The following is a 17,624-nucleotide window of genomic DNA, read 5'->3' as shown; positions in this document are numbered from 1 at the left end:
GAGAAACCATATTTTATACCTTTTTGTATCCTAAGCCTGACACTGTGCTCAAAAATGAACTTTGAATTGAGCTAAAAGAGAGCTTTCCCATAAAAGCAGCATTAATCTGGCAACATACAAGGAGTCTGCTACCTTTCCACTCCATGTCCCAAATATAGAAACTGAAGCACAGAAAAGACCTGAGATCGCACCTTTGGTCTCTCACATCTATGAAGCAGCAGAGCTAGCTCACGTCACCTGGTCCGCACAAGGGCAACCAAATCTCTACCAAAAGGTCATGTTAAAAGATGCCCTTGGAAAAGTTGATAAAAAGCCAAAGCAGTTGATTGGTAGATTATAAGCAGTTAATTAGTAGATTATAAGCAGTTAATTAGTAGATTAAAACCTCTTTTTTAAGTTTGTCTTGTAAATGTAAATTGTAGAGGTAGAGACATCTCAATTATGGTGGGCCTGATGCTTCTTAGGAGCCCTGGCGGTAGAGTGCTTAAGAGCTCAGTTGCTAATCAAAAGATGGGCAGCTCAAATCCACCAGCCACTCCTCGGAAACCCAATGGGGCAGTTCTACTCTGTCTTGTAGGGTCACTCTGAGTCAAAATTGACTCAAAGGCGTCAGGGTTTTTGGCTTAGATGCTTTTTAAGGTCCCTGGGCAATGCAGTTAAAGTGCGCAACTACTGACTGAAAGGTTGACGGTTCAAACCCACCCAGCAGTAAAGTGGAAGAAAGTCCTGTGAAGATTACAGCCCCTGAACCCTACGGGGCAGGTCCACTGTGTAACAGATGCGGCCGTCGTGAGTCAGGAGAGACTCAACAGCAGCAGGGTTGATTCTGAGGCTTCCTGGAAGAACTTAAACAACAGCAACAGCCACGCTATGTAAGAAGCATTCCTCCAGCAGTTTTGCCTGAGAAACTCAGGGCAAAGATTATGCTCATTAGTCCATAAGGAGGCATTCAAACCCACTCTGGGAAATCATGAGCAGATTTCCCTGAAGAAAAATTCAAAGAGCCTTTTCCCTAACCCTGCCTCACTAATTCTGTGCTTCTCTCTTTTGACAATGGCTCTGCCCCGAGGCCAGCTCTGGGGGAGTGACTTTCCAAGGTCTTTATTGAAAGCACCACCTGGAAGGAGTGATTACCGTTGATATGCCAAAAGGGAGGGCTGAGGAACCTTCGGCATTTTTGAATTGCAACTGTTTTCTGTCATCGTAAAGAAAAAGCTAATCATTTTTTCCAGCAAACCACCCCCTCTGTCTCCTGCACAGACTATTACGAAATTGCCAAAGACCACACACTTGGCTTTCTCTGTTTTCACAGTTTTTAAAGCCGTAATCAAAAGGCAAAAGGAGCCCGAGACAAGATTTCTTTCCAGCACAGCATCTGAAATGGAATTCCATCGGTAGAATGCTATTCTCTTCTGGCTACTTTCCATAAGTTCCATCTTCTTAAGTGTTTATCATCTTGCTTAAAGAAAAAGGAGACAAAAAAATCTCCAACTGTAGCCAATTGGTACCACGCCACGCGGCCCTTACTGTCATGCTATCGAATGTTCTGAAAATGAATTTTAAAGACCAAAAGCTTTAGCTCGTAATATAAAAGTTCAATTTATGATAACATTTATCTCCATGCTAATAAGGAATTTGCAAACAGAGATGACTATCCAGGTCTTTGAAGATTTACACCATGAATCAATCCAGCTACATATTAGTGATACAAGGCAGTTGATTTTAACAGACTTGGCCCAGTGTAATATGTTTCTTTTTTATGTGAAATTATGCTGAGAGAATTTTGAAATGCACACCATCTGAATCATAGGCACTGGCTTAGAAGCAGGAATTTAGCACAAACATTTTTTAGTTGCCGATCAATGATGTAAAGTTTATTTTCAAAGGAGAATAAAATAAATGTTTCACTTTCAAAACCAACGTGATCTATGGGGCAGGGAAGAAAATGTCATTGGGCCCAAAGTGTAGAAAGGTCATCGCCAATTCCAAAAACCACTCATAGCAACTCTAAATTCAGGCATGCCCTTCCTCCTGGGCTGCGTCCCCTCTGGTGTGCTGTGTGGTCCTCACAGAGCATTTCCTTCTACCTGCCACATGGCACCCTCCTCCAAAAATACCTCCCAGCAGGTGACACCCAATTCCTCTGTCGTCTTGAAATGTGACTTATCCCTCCTCATTTTTATCAATGTTTACCACCACCACCCTCAACCAAAACAAACCAGTCGCCTTCCAGGGACTTCGACTCATAGTGGTCCCATGTGTGTCAAAGTAGAACTGTGCTCCACAAGGTTTTCTGATTTTTCAGAAATAGATCACCAGGCCTTTCTTCTGAGGCGTCTCTGGATGGACTTGAACCTCCAAGCTTTTGGTTAGCAGCCAAGCACGTTAACAATTTACACCATCCAGCAATTCCACCACCACCCTAACCTAACCTTACTTCTAGTCTCCAAGATGATAACGTTCATCCAGGCCTCAAATATGTCCTTTTAGATTGATATATCTGAGATTTTCTAATAGTTTCTGTTTTTCTTTGAATTATATTTTTAGCAGCTCAGAAAAGTTGGTTTCCATTTCTTGGCAATGCACCTATTGGTCAGTAGAGGCTCGCATGTTGCTATAATGCCAAACAGGTTCCAGTGAAGCTTCCAGACTAAGACAAACTAGGAAGAAAGGCTTGGCTTATCAACTTTGGAAAATAAGCCAATGAAAGCCCTATGGATCACAATGGTCCAATCCACAACCCATCATCAGGATGGTGCAGGATCAGGCAGTTTTTTTTTTTTTTTTGTGACTATGGGGTAGCCATGAGTCGGGTAGCCATGAGTCGGGGAGACTTGATGGCAGCTAACAATAAAAACAGTATAAACATTGGGTTCAAATCCTTACTCTGAAACTGAAAAGCCATGTGATTTAGGATAAAACCTTACTTATTGATCTGTGAGCTTGGAGAACTTAAATTCACTAACAATGAGGAAACGGCCTGCTTTTGTTATTGCATCCTGGTACGGTTTTGTCCTTTGCTTCTGTGAATATAGAGTTGTTTTCCCGTTAAAAGAGAGTGCCAATCATCCCAGGGCCAATCAGCCTGAGAAGAACAGGGTTTAGAAGTGCTTCTGAGTTCCCCTTCTTGTCATTCCCAATGAAAGTAGGCACATCTCTCTAGCAAGTGAGCCACTTAGTGAAACAGCATGGAATAGGAAGTAAGAAGAGTGTCCTGTGTGACCAAAACTACAGGAGTAACGTAAGAAGTCAGAAAGTCATTACCCTACTTGGAATCTGACCTGGAAACTGGATTAACACCCCAAAGGTTTTAGGGAAAGTGCCAGAAACTCTTTAAATGACCCAGCACTTATGGAATTAGTCAGGGACCTGATTACTAGAGAAGGTTGAGCAACACTAGAACGCCCTTTGGGGTAAAAGCAACTTGTATCACTGTTGTTCTACTATTACTGCTGACAATTTTGACACCTCATTCCTTAACTGTTTCTATGGAGTCCACTTTGAGGAAAATACAAACTTTTTATCATTGCACATTTAATAACTTAAATTTAAACTATTTAATAAAATTTAATTTAATAGTGAAGTTAAATTTAAACTATCTAATAGTGAAGTTAAATTTAAACTATCTAATAGTTAAGTTAAATTTAAACTCAAGAGACAGACACTTAAATACAGGAAAATCCATTTTTCTTCAGTTCTGCTTTACTTTTAGTCGAACTTCAACTCATAGTTGAAAAAGGAAAATAATGACAAATGACACACTGTGAAGTATTAATTAGCACCCCATGTGCAGATTAGAAATAGTTATAGAGCAAAAAGACCAGACTTAATGGTCTGACAGAGACTGCAGGAGTCCCTGAAACCATGGCCCCTGGACGCTCTGTTAAACCAAAACTAAAACCATTCCCGAGACCCACTCTTCAGACAGAGATTAGACTGGAACTATAAAACATAAAATAATACTTGTGAAGTGTGTGTTTCTTAGTTCAGCGAGATACACAAGACCACATGGGTGGCTCCTGTCTGGAGACAGGATGAGAAGGCCGGAAGGGACAGGAACTGGTTGAATGGACACAAGAAACCTGGGATGGAAAGTGGGAGTGTGCTGTCACATTGTAGGGATTGCAACTAACGTCAAAATAACAATACGTGTATAAAATTTTGTATGAGAAATTAACTTGAGCTATAAACTTTCACCTAAAGCACAAAAAAAAAAAAAATGCTAGCCATAGAAATACCATATGATCCAGCAATCCCATTCCTAGAAATATATCCTAGAGAAATAAGACCCATCACAAGAATAGACACATGCACACCCATGTTTATTGCAGTATTATTCACAATAGCAAAAAGGTGGAAACAACCTAAGTGCCCATCAACAGATGAATGAATAAACAAACTATGGTACATACGCACGATGGAATATTATGCAATGATAAAAAACAATGATGAATCTTAGAAACATCTCACAACATGGGTGAATCTGGAGGGCGTTATGATAAGTGTAAAAAGTCAATCACAAAAGGGCAAATATTGTATGAGGCCACTACTATAAAAACTCATGAAAAGATTTACACACACAAAAGAAAAAAAAAAAACTTTTGCTGATTACAAGAGAGGGGAAGGATGCGGAGAGAAAAACACTAAGTAGACAAATAGGTAAGTGGCAACTATGGTGAAAGTAAGGCAGCGCACAATACTGGGGAAGCCAGCACAACTTGATCAAGGCAAGGTCATGGAAGCTCCACAAACACATCCAAACTCCCTGAGGGATTGAATTACTGGGCCAAGGGCTGGGGACCATGGTCTTGGGGAACACATAGCTCAATTGGCATAATATAGAAAATAAAAATAATTACAGATAATTACCCAAGCATTTTAAGAGGCTGCTTGACTTTATATGTGCCAACTCTTTCAAATCTGCTCTAAATCTGAGTTTACTTGGGGTTTCTATAAAATCGACTAGGAAGCCGAGTGGGAACAGACATACTGTCACAGCTTGTATTACTGCTCCCTTTCATGTAAGATGACATACGCCCTGACTGTTTCCCTGTGGCTGACAGTGCCTCTATGCAGAACAGGCAGAAGGCAACCTCATCACACCACCATCAGGCTGGGACCACATGAAGCCCTGGGATTAGGGGATAGGAGCAAATGTGGTTGTGTGACTGTTTCCTTCCATTTTCTCACATTTTTCTTTTTCTATGAGGATGGCTTGCCTCAAATATCGCTCTTTCAGCCAGGATCCAAGAGTCAGAAGACACTTGGAGCAGAGGCAAGCAGAGCTGAGTAGGGAAACAGCAGCACCAGCCAATTGTGGTCCTAACATGAAATGTCAAGAGGAAACGAACCAGAGACACAAGGATTGTTTGTTACCACAGCAAAGCTGCCTAGTATATATTCTCCCCTGATGTGGAACCAAGAAAAGTAATTTCATAGGAAAGCATTTTTCAAGGAAAATTCTTAAATTGATAAAGATCTGGTGAGATGTTTATTGCTCCCTGTATAACAGATAATACATATTCCTCAGTTAGAGGTGGAAAAAAGTTCCCTTCCTCTCCACTTCCATATTGTTTCTGACTTATACGTTGCTGTATGATAAAATGGTATCCCCAGGACCTTGCGACATATAATCCACGTTTCCACTTCTTGCTCTTTACTTCTTCCATCGTTGTTTTCAAACCTTTCAAATCTTCCCCCAAAGAATCAAGCACCCTTTCATTGCTCTGGGATCCTGACAACAACACTTTATAAACCCCAAATATTGAGATCCTCAATGTCCATGCCCTAATCTCTCAGGACTAGGAAGAAAGGCATGGTGATCTACTTCTGAAAACCTGGCAGTGGAAACTCTGTGGATCACAACAGAATATTGTCCGATATAGTGCTGCAGATGAGTCCCCTAAGTCTGAAGGTACTCAAAACAGACAGTGGCCACAACAATGAGTTACCAACAATCGTGAAGATGGCACAGGACCAGGCAAAGTTTGGTTCTGGTGTGCATGGGGTCATCATGATTTGGAACCAACTCAACGGCAACTAACAACAACTACCTCTCAGGATCCATGTGAAAATGTGTAGGAAACTGCAAGAAAGACTCTTAGAATCCCAAAAGTATCATGAAAATGCTAGAAAATCAAGGCAACGTTAAGAGGGAGGTATTTTTGTTGAGGTGGTAAAGATCACTACTGGCAACCCTACAAGCAGGCCCAGGACCACAGAAATTATTGGCTACTGGTTTAAACATAGAATAAGCCTGTCTGAAAGACTCAACATGCTGGGTCAATTCCACATGGAATATGAGAACCACGGAATGAATCCAAAAGTCAAAGAAACCCAATAGCTGGGTACAAAGTTCCTCCAGCTCTTTGAAGAAGCTCATGGGGAAAAGAAAGGGAGTGAGGGCATCCATCTCTTCCTCTAGGCATATAAACATTCACAATGGTTTCCTGAACAAAGAAAAGCAGCCGCTTTCCAGCCAGTGGATCAAAGTGTAAGAAGGTTGACCAAAACACTCTTGAACCAGGCACTAAGGTGCAAAAGTGAAAATGAGAATGCCAGGGGTGAGGAGGTGTTGAAATATCCACACAATATTTCCAAAATTTGAGAAGAGATTGCTGTAGGCTGTGTCCTAGAGCTGGGAAAATGTTTGAATTGGGAAAGTTTTCATTTTTGCCTGAAGTGATTCCCCAACTTTAAATTTATGCTTTTATAACGATGACATTTTTGTATAACAAAAGATCTCATTGTTCCCCATTTCATCTGTGAACTCTTATTTAATTCACATAGTGCACTTGAGTCTTTTCATTTTTCTTTGGTTTCCAGCACAAAATTCCATGGCATCTTCTTAACTGACAGCCAAATGTTTATAAGCCTACCTGCCCAGGACAGGTACTTTTTATCTGAAATACCAGTGATAGATTTCATGATGTTCAACTCTCTCAAAAAAACAACCCCATTGGCACAGTAAAATATATTGAGTTTGATGTGTTTGGCTGCAAAAACTTTCATTTGGCCAAGGCTACCTAGTTTGAAGTCTCTGAGTGTAAATTATAATGTTATTTGAGATGAAGAGAGAGTCATTTGTGGTGCTCAGGCACGACACATGATGTAATCTTACACTCTATCTGCAGGTGCGATATTGGATTCTGCTAGGACAGGCACCTGGTATCAATGCTCAGTCTGGCATTGTTTCAACACAGCCAGCCACGGCTGAAGATGACTAAACTAAAATAGCACCCAGCTACAGCAGACTTTTTTTGTTTTTTTTTTTTTAAGAAAAGCAACGATGAGCAACAATTACCAATGAGCTAAATGGTTCCTGATTGCTCTTTTTATGAGCTGCACAGAATTCTTACTCTTCTCAGTAACACTCTCAGTACTATGGGAACATAAAAATGAAACCATGCTTGATGAATAATAAAGAGATAATGGTAATAATAATAGATGGACTTTAACACATGAAAATGATACAGGTGCGGATGCCTTCTTTTCAAATACAGTTGATGGACATATCCTAGGCTATGTATTTTCCCTTTATACTGTTCTCTACCACTCATCTCTAAGCCAAATGAGGAGAGAGCTACCGGAGCTCATGGTACGTCACAGTTCCCGATACACATTTGCTAGGTGAATAACTGATCCTCATGTTACTCATGACCTGGTCTTGACAGAGGCATTTACTTACAAACTAAATAGCAACATGGCAGGGGCAGGATATAGGCCCTAATCAGGGTGTAGAGAAACTTACCGTTCTATTCAAAAACCGAACATACTTTAACCTTGTTGAGAGATCTGCCCTGATGCACAAACTTCCTCAACATGCATAGTTATGAGCTGATACATCAATAGGTGAATAATAATCTGTATTTTGGGGAAAAGAGGGAAATATAGCCTGTCCACATGATTTCTAACAAGCTAAGCACTTTGAAATTCTTGATATTAGGATGAGCAATTATGTAATAGATCAATTGGAATGTGAGACTTGAGAGAAGAACGTGGTGGAAACTCAAGCCCATATTTTGAATAGTTCTAGGAAATTGAAAACTGTTCATTTATTCATTTAGTTCCTTCTCTAAAGGAAAGTAATTTCCTTTGCTTAAAATGTAAAAATCTTGTAGTGAATCTGTAGTCATTTTCTCCTTTGATCCTCATAAACCAAAAAAACCCATTGCCATCGAGTCAATTCTGACTAATAGCAGCCCCACAGGACAGAGTAGAACTGGCCAATAGGGTTTCCAAGGAGCAGCTGATGGATTTGAGCCTCCAACATTTTGGTTAGCAGCCGAATGCTTAACCACTGCACCACCAGGGCTCCTTGCTCCTCATAACAACCCCAAAAGGCAAGTAGGAATTCTGAGTCACATTTCTGACATTGGGAAGCGAGACTCTATGTTCTACGTTTTTCCTCCACATCAGGCTGCCTCCCTTGAGTATTCAAAGCCACTCAATTTGCCATCTGGTCCTATTTAATCAGGCGGAATACCTTTAGAGGTGAAGCGATTTAGAAATTGATGCTTCCTGTCTCCGCACCCTGCTTTTCTTGCATCCCTCACCATGCTGAACATTGGTTCAATCTTGTGAAACATGTGAACTCAAAGTAAGTTAGTTTTTTGCATAATTCCCACTCTTTTGAAGATCAAAGATGACATCTCCTTCACTCTAGTTTATGTTCCAGAAGCAAACAGAGGATGTCAAAGTCTTTCCTTGGAACAGAGTATTTGGCACCTAGGAAGCTCCTTGCGGCAGTTTTCAATCAGACAATTCAACAGTCACAGCCTGTACTAAAGCCCTTGCCTCTGACTGGTCTTCCTCATTGAGATGTTTCTGAAACGTTGGTGAGCATCATGTGACGTCTCAAAGCATGAAGAACACCCGGAAAGCATTGTTCCTGTCTATGTTTGAATTCACAACTTGTTGTACAACAAAGCCAGCTCTAGGAAAGCTTTCAACGACTTTTGAGAAATCATCTCAAAGTCATTTTACACATGTTTATGGAGGCTTTTTTTCCATTTGTAACTTCCCTTGAAAATTAAAAATTGAAAAAATATTTATTCATTCACCACAGTGAAAACTTTGTAACTTCATATAATGAAAAACAACTATTGAAATTAGAAGCAGACAGACAGGAAGGGAGAAACAGAGAAATTTTCATTTTTCTCTAATTAGGGTCTTAATAGAAAAAGATGGGAAGTTCTAAGACTAAGATATGCTTTTAGTTGCACAAGTTTGTTGCTGTCCTTAGGCTTAAGCTAGGTCTGCTGCATTTAAAATCATTAGAAGAAAAAGATTAACGAAGTATGTGGCAAAATAGAAAGCAATGACTTAACAGGTTTAGTCAAATCTCCAGGCAAGCCATTTCCCCAAAGATTCAAGGGACATGATCAAAATAAAAGACGGGTGAGAATTAGACGGACATCAGAGAAGCTTCAGAAAACTTGTAGATACCCAAATTTTCAAAACAGAAAATGATAAGCCCTCAAAACTAAGAATAACAAACATGTCATCAACCCTTTTGATCATTAAAAAATATTAAGGAATCCATGGTTTAATAAATAGTTGGTGAAAACTTGGAACAAGAAGGATTTACTAGGAGCTTATAATAGTTAACCAAGAAAAAGTTATTATAAATGGTATTTTATGAATGTTCATTTAGATCAAGAGACTATTTGGGAACATATCTAAATTTGCTAAATATATCTGACAAGTTTCATATGATATTCTTGTACACAAGAGGGACACAAGCTGGTTCGATTAGGGTATAACATCTACCTGCTATAATAAACAAGCCCAAAATTTTGACGGCATGATGTAGTACAGGTTTTTTTCTTATTCACGCCTCAGTCCAACATGGGTCAATAGAGGGACTAACATTGGTGCAGCTGTTCATGGATCTAGGCTCCTTTCATCTTATGGCTCCGTCTCTTCAGGATCTTTGGAGTCTCTTCCATTGAGTGGGGAAGGAGAGAAAGCATTGAGCATAAAAGGCTTTCACACCCCATGCCAGAAATTAGCTCACATCACTTCCCCTCTCATTCCATAGGCCAGAGCTCTGTCCCAGGACCACACCTACCTGCAAAGGGGGGGCTGGAAAATGAGGTCTAGCACTAGGCAGAAGTCCCTGGGTGGGTCAAATAGTTAATGTGTTCAGCTGCTAACTGAAGAGTTAGAGGTGTGAGTCCACCCAGAGGTGCCTCAGAAGACAGGCCAGGCAATCCACTTCCAAAAATCCAATCATTGGAAACCCGATGGAGCACAGTCCTGTTCTGACATACATGGGGTTGTCATGAGTCAGATTTGATTTGATGGCAACTCGTTTAATAATTGGGGAAGCTGATAATACAAAAAGGCATTAATCATGTGTGTAACATGACTGGTTGTATGTCCTCCTACAGTATACAAGCCAACTATCTCCTTGAAAGCCTTACAGGAAACCCTTAACTTGGCAAATTTGCCAGGGTCTGAGTTTGGGTCCTGGCCAGAAACCCAATTTATCCCTCAGGAATAGGAAAGATTATCTATTTTCACTCAATATATTGAAGAATTTGTGAAAATGCAAGTTCCACTACAACCTCATGGCTAGTAATGCAAAGAAGTGGGTATCCTAAGCCTGGAAGGTATCAAATGACCTCAGTGACTACCTTTCACAATGGAGTGAGGAGATTCTGGAATGGGTTGAAAGGCTGGATTTGGTGACTTTGTGGGCCCTCCTGTGATGGTTAAGGTTATGTGTCGACTTGGCTGGGCCATGATTCTCAGTGGTTTGGCAGATATGCTGTATCTTGGCAGCTGTGTAATGATGTAATTTCCTCCATAATAAGATCTGATGTAATGCAATCAACACCATGATGAGATCTCTTATGAGCAGCCAATCAGATGAAAGGGAGTTTCCTTGGGGATGTGGCCTGCATCCAATATAGGTGGATTTTCTAGCAAAGCTCTTGAGCTTTTGCTCACTCTGGATCCTGCAGCTGGCTCCTGTTCATCTGACCTCCAGTTTTGGGGACTTGATCTAGCAGCTTACTTTCCATCTTGCCTACTGATCTTGGGATTTATTGGCCTCCACAGCCTATGAACCAGAGGCCTGCTGTCTGACCTGCTGATCTTGGGTTCACCAGCCCCTACAACTACTTGAGTCAGGAGAAGCCACCAGCCTGATCCACAGACTTGGGACTCTCCAGCCTCTACAAAGGCATAAGCCATTTCCTTGATATAAATGTCTCTATATATGTATTTATAAGCTTTACTGGTTTTGTTTCTCTTGAGAACCCAGCCTATGACATCTCCAAACTCTACAGAATCTGAAACTAAACTGCAAAATAAATGCCTCTCAGCTGCTACTTTCTTTCTTCCATAGCCACCAGAACTGAGTACTCAGGAATAAAATATATGTCCTTGGGAGTATTCTATATGACACTGAACTCCGAAGTCTTCCCATGACACAATTAGTTCCCTTTCCACCCTTCCATGCCACACTGCAACATCTCCATCCCTGTCATATAGTGCTAGAAGATGAGCCACCCAGGTTGGAAGGCACTCAAAAGACAAATTGGGAAGATCTGCCTCCTCAAAGTAGAGTCAACCTTAAAGAAGTGAATAGTATAAAGCTTTCAGGACCTTCATTTGATGATGTGGTATGATTCAAGATGAGGAGAAACAGCTACAAACATCCATTAATAATTGGAAGCTGGAACGTATGAAGTATGAATCTAGGAAAATTGGAAATTGTCAAAAATGAAATCGAACACATAAACATCGATATCCTAGACATTAGTGAGCTGAAATGGACTGGTATTGGCCATTTTGAATCAGACAATCATGTAGTCTACTACACTGGGAATGACAACTCGAAGAGGAATGGTGTTGCATTCATCATCAAAAAGAACGTTTCAAGATCTATCCTGAAGTACAACACTGTCAGTGACAGGATAATACCCAAACGCCTACAAGGAAGACCAGTTAATACTACCATTATTCAAATTTACACACCAACCATTTTTTTGCACTCTGAAATTGCTTGAACATGCAATCAAGATGCATTGGTAATTACTGGTGATTGGAATGCAAAAGTTGGAAACAAAGAGGAAGGATCAGTAGTTGGAAAATATGGCCTTGGTAATAGAAACAATGCCAGAGATCAAATGATAGAATTTTGCAAGACCAATGACTTCTTCATTGCAAATACCTTCTTTCACCAACATAAACAGCGACTATACACATGGACCTAGCCAGATGGAACACTCAGAAATCAAATTGACTACATCTGCAGAACGAGACAATGGAAAAGCCCAATATCATCAGTCAGAACAAGGCCAGGGGCTGACTGTGGAACAGCCATCAACTGCTCTTACGCAAGCTCAAGTTGAAACTGAAGAAAATCAGAGCAAGTCCATGAGAGACAAACTATGACCTTGAGTATATCCCACCTGAATTTAGAGACCATCTGAAGAATAGATTTGATGCATTGAACACTAGTGACCAAAGACCAGACGAGTTATAGAATGACATCAAGCAGAATGAAGACAGCAAAAGGTCATTGAAAAGACAGCAAAGAAAGAAAAGACCAAGATGGATGTCAGAGGAGGCTCTGAAATTTGCTCACGAATGTCAAGCAGCTAAAGCAAAAAAGAAGAAATGATGAAGCAAAAGAACCGAAGAGAAGATTTCAAAGGGCGGCTCAAGAAGACAAAGTAAAGTATCAAAATGACATGTGCAAAGAGCTGGAGATAGAAAACCAAAAGGGAAGAACACACTCGGTGTTTCTCAAGCTGAAAGAACTGAAGGAAAAATTCAAGCCTCGAATTGCAATAGTGAAGGATTCCATGGGGAAAATGTTTAAACTACACAGGAAGCATCAAAAGAAGATGGAAGGAATACACAGAGTCATTATACCAAAAAGAATTAGTCAGTTTAACCATTTCAAGAGGTAGCGTATGATCAGGAACACATGGTACTGAAGGAAGAAGTTCAAGCTGCACTGAAGGCATTGGTAAAAAACAAGGCTCCAGGAATGGACGGAATACGGAGATGTTTCAACAAATGAATGCAGCGCTGAAGGTACTCACTGGTCTATGCCAAGAAATATGGAAGACAGCTTCCTGGCCAACTGACTGAAAGAGATCCATATTTATGCCTATTCCCAAGAAAGGCGATCCAACCAAATGCAGAAATTATAGAACAATATCATTATTATCACACGCAAGCAAAATTTTGCTGAAGATCATTCAAAAAATGGCTGCAGCAGTATATCAAGAGGGAACTGCCAGAAATTCAGGCCAGTTTCAGAAGAGGACATGGAAACAGGGATATCATTGCTGATGTCAGGTGGATCCTTGCTGAAAGCAGAGAATACCAGAAGGATGTTTACCTGTGTTTTATTGACTATGCAAAGGCATTCAACTGTGTGGATCATAACAAATTATGGATAACATTGTGAAGAATGGGAATTCTGGAACACTTAATTGCGCTGATGAGGAACCTTTACATAGATCAAGAGGTAGTTGTTCAGACAGAACAAGGGGTTACTGGGTGGTTTAAAGTAAGAAAAGTGTGTCAGGGCTTTATCCTTTCACCAGACCTATTCAATCTGTATGCTGAGCAAATAATCTGAGAAGCTGGAACACACAAAGAAGAATGGGGCATCAGGATTGGAGGAAGACTCATTAACAACCTACGTTATGCAGATGACACAACCTTGCTTGCTGAAAGTGAAGAGGACTTGAAACACTTTCTGATGAATATCAAAGACCACAGCCTTCAGTATGGATTACCCTCAACATAAAGAAAACAAAAATCCTCACAACTGGACCAATGAGCCACATCATGATAAACGGAGAAAGGATTGAAGTTGTTGAGGATTTCATTTTACTTGGATCCACAGTCAACACCCACGGAAGCAGCAGTCAAGAAATCAAACGACACATTGCATTGGGTAAATCTGCTTCAAAGGACCTCTTTAAAGTGCCAAAAACTAAAAATGTCACCTTGAAGACTAATGTGCACCTGACCCAAGCTATGGTATTTTCAGTTGCACCATATGCATGTGAAAGCTGGATAATGAATAAGAAAGACCGAAGAAGAATTGATGCCTTTGAATTGTGGTGTTGGCCAAGAATATTGAATATACCATGGACTGCCAAAAGAACAAACATATCTGTCTTGGAAAAAGGACTACCAGAATGCTCCTTAGAAGTAAGGATGGCGAGACTGCATCTTACATTCTTTGGATATGTTGTCAGGAGAGATCAGTCCCTGGAGAAGGATGTCATGCTAAGCAAAGTACAGGGTCAGTGGAAAAGAGAAAGACCCTCAACAAGGTGGGTTGACATAGTGTCTGCAGCAAGGAGCTCAAGCATAACAAAGATTGGAAGGATGGCCCAGGACCAGACAGTGTTTCATTCTGTCCTGCATAGGGTTGCTATGAGTTGGAACCGACTCAACGGCACCTAACAACAACGACAACACCCCTGTCATAGAATCATAGAATCTCAGAGTCAGAAAAACCATTTAAGGTTGTTCATCCATATTCCTACCCAAAGGAATATGGCCAGCTTGATCAGTGGCCATTCAGCTTCTGTATGGACACATTCACCCCAGGATGGTTATGTTCATTAGAAAGATCGTCCCTGTCCTCAGCTGAAATTTATCCTCTGGTAATTTCCATCTACTGGTCCCAGATTTTGCTTACTTTTGTTTCAAGTGTCCAGCCACCTCCAATTCTTATGTAATACGTAGCTCAGCCTGGGCCTCAGGGCCATACATTGCTACCATCTTTATATAAATCCACTCTCTGAAGGTGACAATAGCTGATGATGAAGGTGTCTGGGTATGCTTGCTTGTATATTACCATCTTTACTAAGTAGAGCCCTAACTACCGTTTACTAGGTGCCTAGTGCTGAACAGCCAGGCACCATGTAAATCATTTATGTGCATTATCTCTAATCCTTAAAACAACCTTTATAGCAGTGCTATATCCATTTTATAGTTGAATAAAGAGAGGCTTAGCACAGTTAAATGATTTGCTTAAGGGCAAACAGCTAATAAATGGTACAGTCAGTGTTTAGAGCCAAGTGGGTTTGATTCCAAAGCACCTGCTCTTTCCATTCACCCTCCAGGGTATTTGTTTTACCTGTACAGGTGAACAATATCTTGACCCTACACGATGGCTTATCACCAGACGTTTTTCCAATTTATGACAACCGCATTTTGTTGTAGCCCAGACTTCCAGCTTTCTAACCAGCCAAATACAAAGCAGAAGTAAATACAACAAATGTACCATCAAACTGCAACTTAGATGTGAAGGTTTCATAGGTTTGAAACAAAGAATATTTAAATGCAAGCACAAATTTTACTAGACAGCGTGGCATGAGTATCTACTTCAGGGAGTTCTGGGTTTGAGGGGAGAGCATTACATACTATACACATTTAAACATTGCTTATTTCACAAATCTGTGAAGTTCAGAAAAGTTAAGGAGGAATCCTGTAGACAACTTTATCCCCAAAGAAGCTCAGCAATGCTTAAAACAGTTTGACGATAGCTGAAAAAACAAGTCAGTGGACCAAAGGCTGATGACGTGCAGAAGACTCAAATCAAATGGCTGATGATGCTCAAAGTGTTGAAAGAAACATTTTTTCTGAACTGTTATACAGTGCCACCCACACAGGAAATCCAACAGACATATTAATTATACCTAGCGCGTAATCCAAAAGCACCAGAGAATGTGCTTTATTTGTTTTTTCTTTGGGGATGGGAGGAGAGTAAAATAAGATGATATCTACAGATGCTGTTGAGGTCTGGGTGTGCTGTTTTCATCCGAAGAACCTTAAGCCACACTGGTTCTTGCCAAAATTGTTATCTTCCTCTCTAAATAATCCCAAATCTTTATTTCAAACAACCAGCCCAATGCAAATAATTACCAAACTCAGCTCCGGTATGGACCCTATTGCTCAACCATGGAGAAGACTTCCCAAATGACCGACCACACTGACTGTAGTTCAAAAATCCACTCTTGCACACTGATAGCCACTGTGTTTACTGCTTTTTTTGCGCCTCTTGAAAGGAGATATGCGTCATACCTGGATTCTTTCCAACCCCTGTCTATAAAGCTTGAGCAATCTCAAAACACCTGGTTCGCTAAAAGATCCAAAGAGAGGCCAAACTGTGAGAGAAATTTAGACCACCTTAAGAAGTCTGAAAACACTGGGATGCAGAGGCAGACAGAAATTGGAAGCTGGTATTTCATTACCACTGGTTTTATTTCAGTACGTGGTTGTAAAACTAATTCAAAAGCTTTGAGGTATAAATGCAAAATCCCTTCAGGTAACGAGTGTAGACTGAGATATTCTGAGCCTTTATGCTTTGGGTCTGTCGATGTGTTCGCCAGGTAGTACATGCCATTAACAACTGACGGTGATGCTTGTTTGCCACACCAAGTGTCCTCCAATAGCGCTCAGGCTGTTCTCGGCTTCTATAGGGCTTCGAATTGGCAGCTGCATTGCCTGTCAACACCCCCTCTATTACTGTCACTTCCCCAGGCATGCTGGACTTCTCATGTTTCCTGGACTGACCCTCTCTTTCCCACTTCAGATCACTGGCACAAGGTGTTCCCTCTGCCTGAAATACTCTCTCTCCTGGCCTTCTTCACCTCACTATAACTCTTACTTCAGAAATCAGCTTAAACAATTCTTCCTTAGGAAAATCTCCTCTGACTCCCCAGACAAGGTACCAGTGCCAGTTGCTGTGCTACAGGATTTTCGATGGTTGATTTATTGGAAGTAGGTCATCAGGCATTTCTTCCAAGGTTCCTCTGGGTAGACTCAAATCTCCAGTCTTTCAGTTAGCAGCTGAGCTTGTTAACGTATAGAAAAGGTAAGTTTCTCTATAATCCAAACCACATTCTTGGCTGGCCTGGTCCCCAGAACACCTGTCAATGTGTTTAAGCATGGCACTCTCTGTACTCGTTTTCATTGAAGCAGAGGCCATGCCTGGCTCTGCCACAGCTGTGTCCCCAGGCCACAGTAGGTGTGCAGCATAAATGATGCTCAGTAAGTCGAGGCTGATTGATTATCAGAGATCATTACATTTTTCAGTCTTTTATTCAAGAGTGAAGACCATGTTTTAATCATGTTTGTATTTCCCAAACACAGCATGAGCTCTGACAAACGGTAGGTATTTCATGTATATCTCTGAGGAATCAATGAACGAGTAACAAGTGTATGTACTTCCAGTTTATAACATGATATAGAGACAGATAATCAACCAGCAACTATGCTTTAGTCCTTTAAAAAATACTTATGTTTTGAACAAAATTCTGAGTCAATGGTTCAGTTCGGAGCAACTCACGTTGTAGCATTACCAACCTTTTAATTTAAGACCACCACCCAAAACAAAGCAATCCATTATCACAGGAACAAGGTCCATCAGCTAGTTATTTGGAGGTGTGTACATTTTTAAAGGCTACTGAGGGAACTTTATAAAGAAGAATGGGGCATCAGGATTGGAGGAAAACTCATTAACAACCTGCGATATGCAGATGACACAACGTTGTTTGCTGAAAGTGAAGAGGACTTGAAGCACTTACTGATGAAGATCAAAGACCACAGCCTTCAATATAGATTGCACCTCA

Source organism: Elephas maximus, chromosome 23, assembly GCF_024166365.1.
Source record: "Elephas maximus indicus isolate mEleMax1 chromosome 23, mEleMax1 primary haplotype, whole genome shotgun sequence".
In the NCBI taxonomy this organism is placed as follows: domain Eukaryota; kingdom Metazoa; phylum Chordata; class Mammalia; order Proboscidea; family Elephantidae; genus Elephas; species Elephas maximus.
This window is presented reverse-complemented; position numbering follows the sequence as displayed.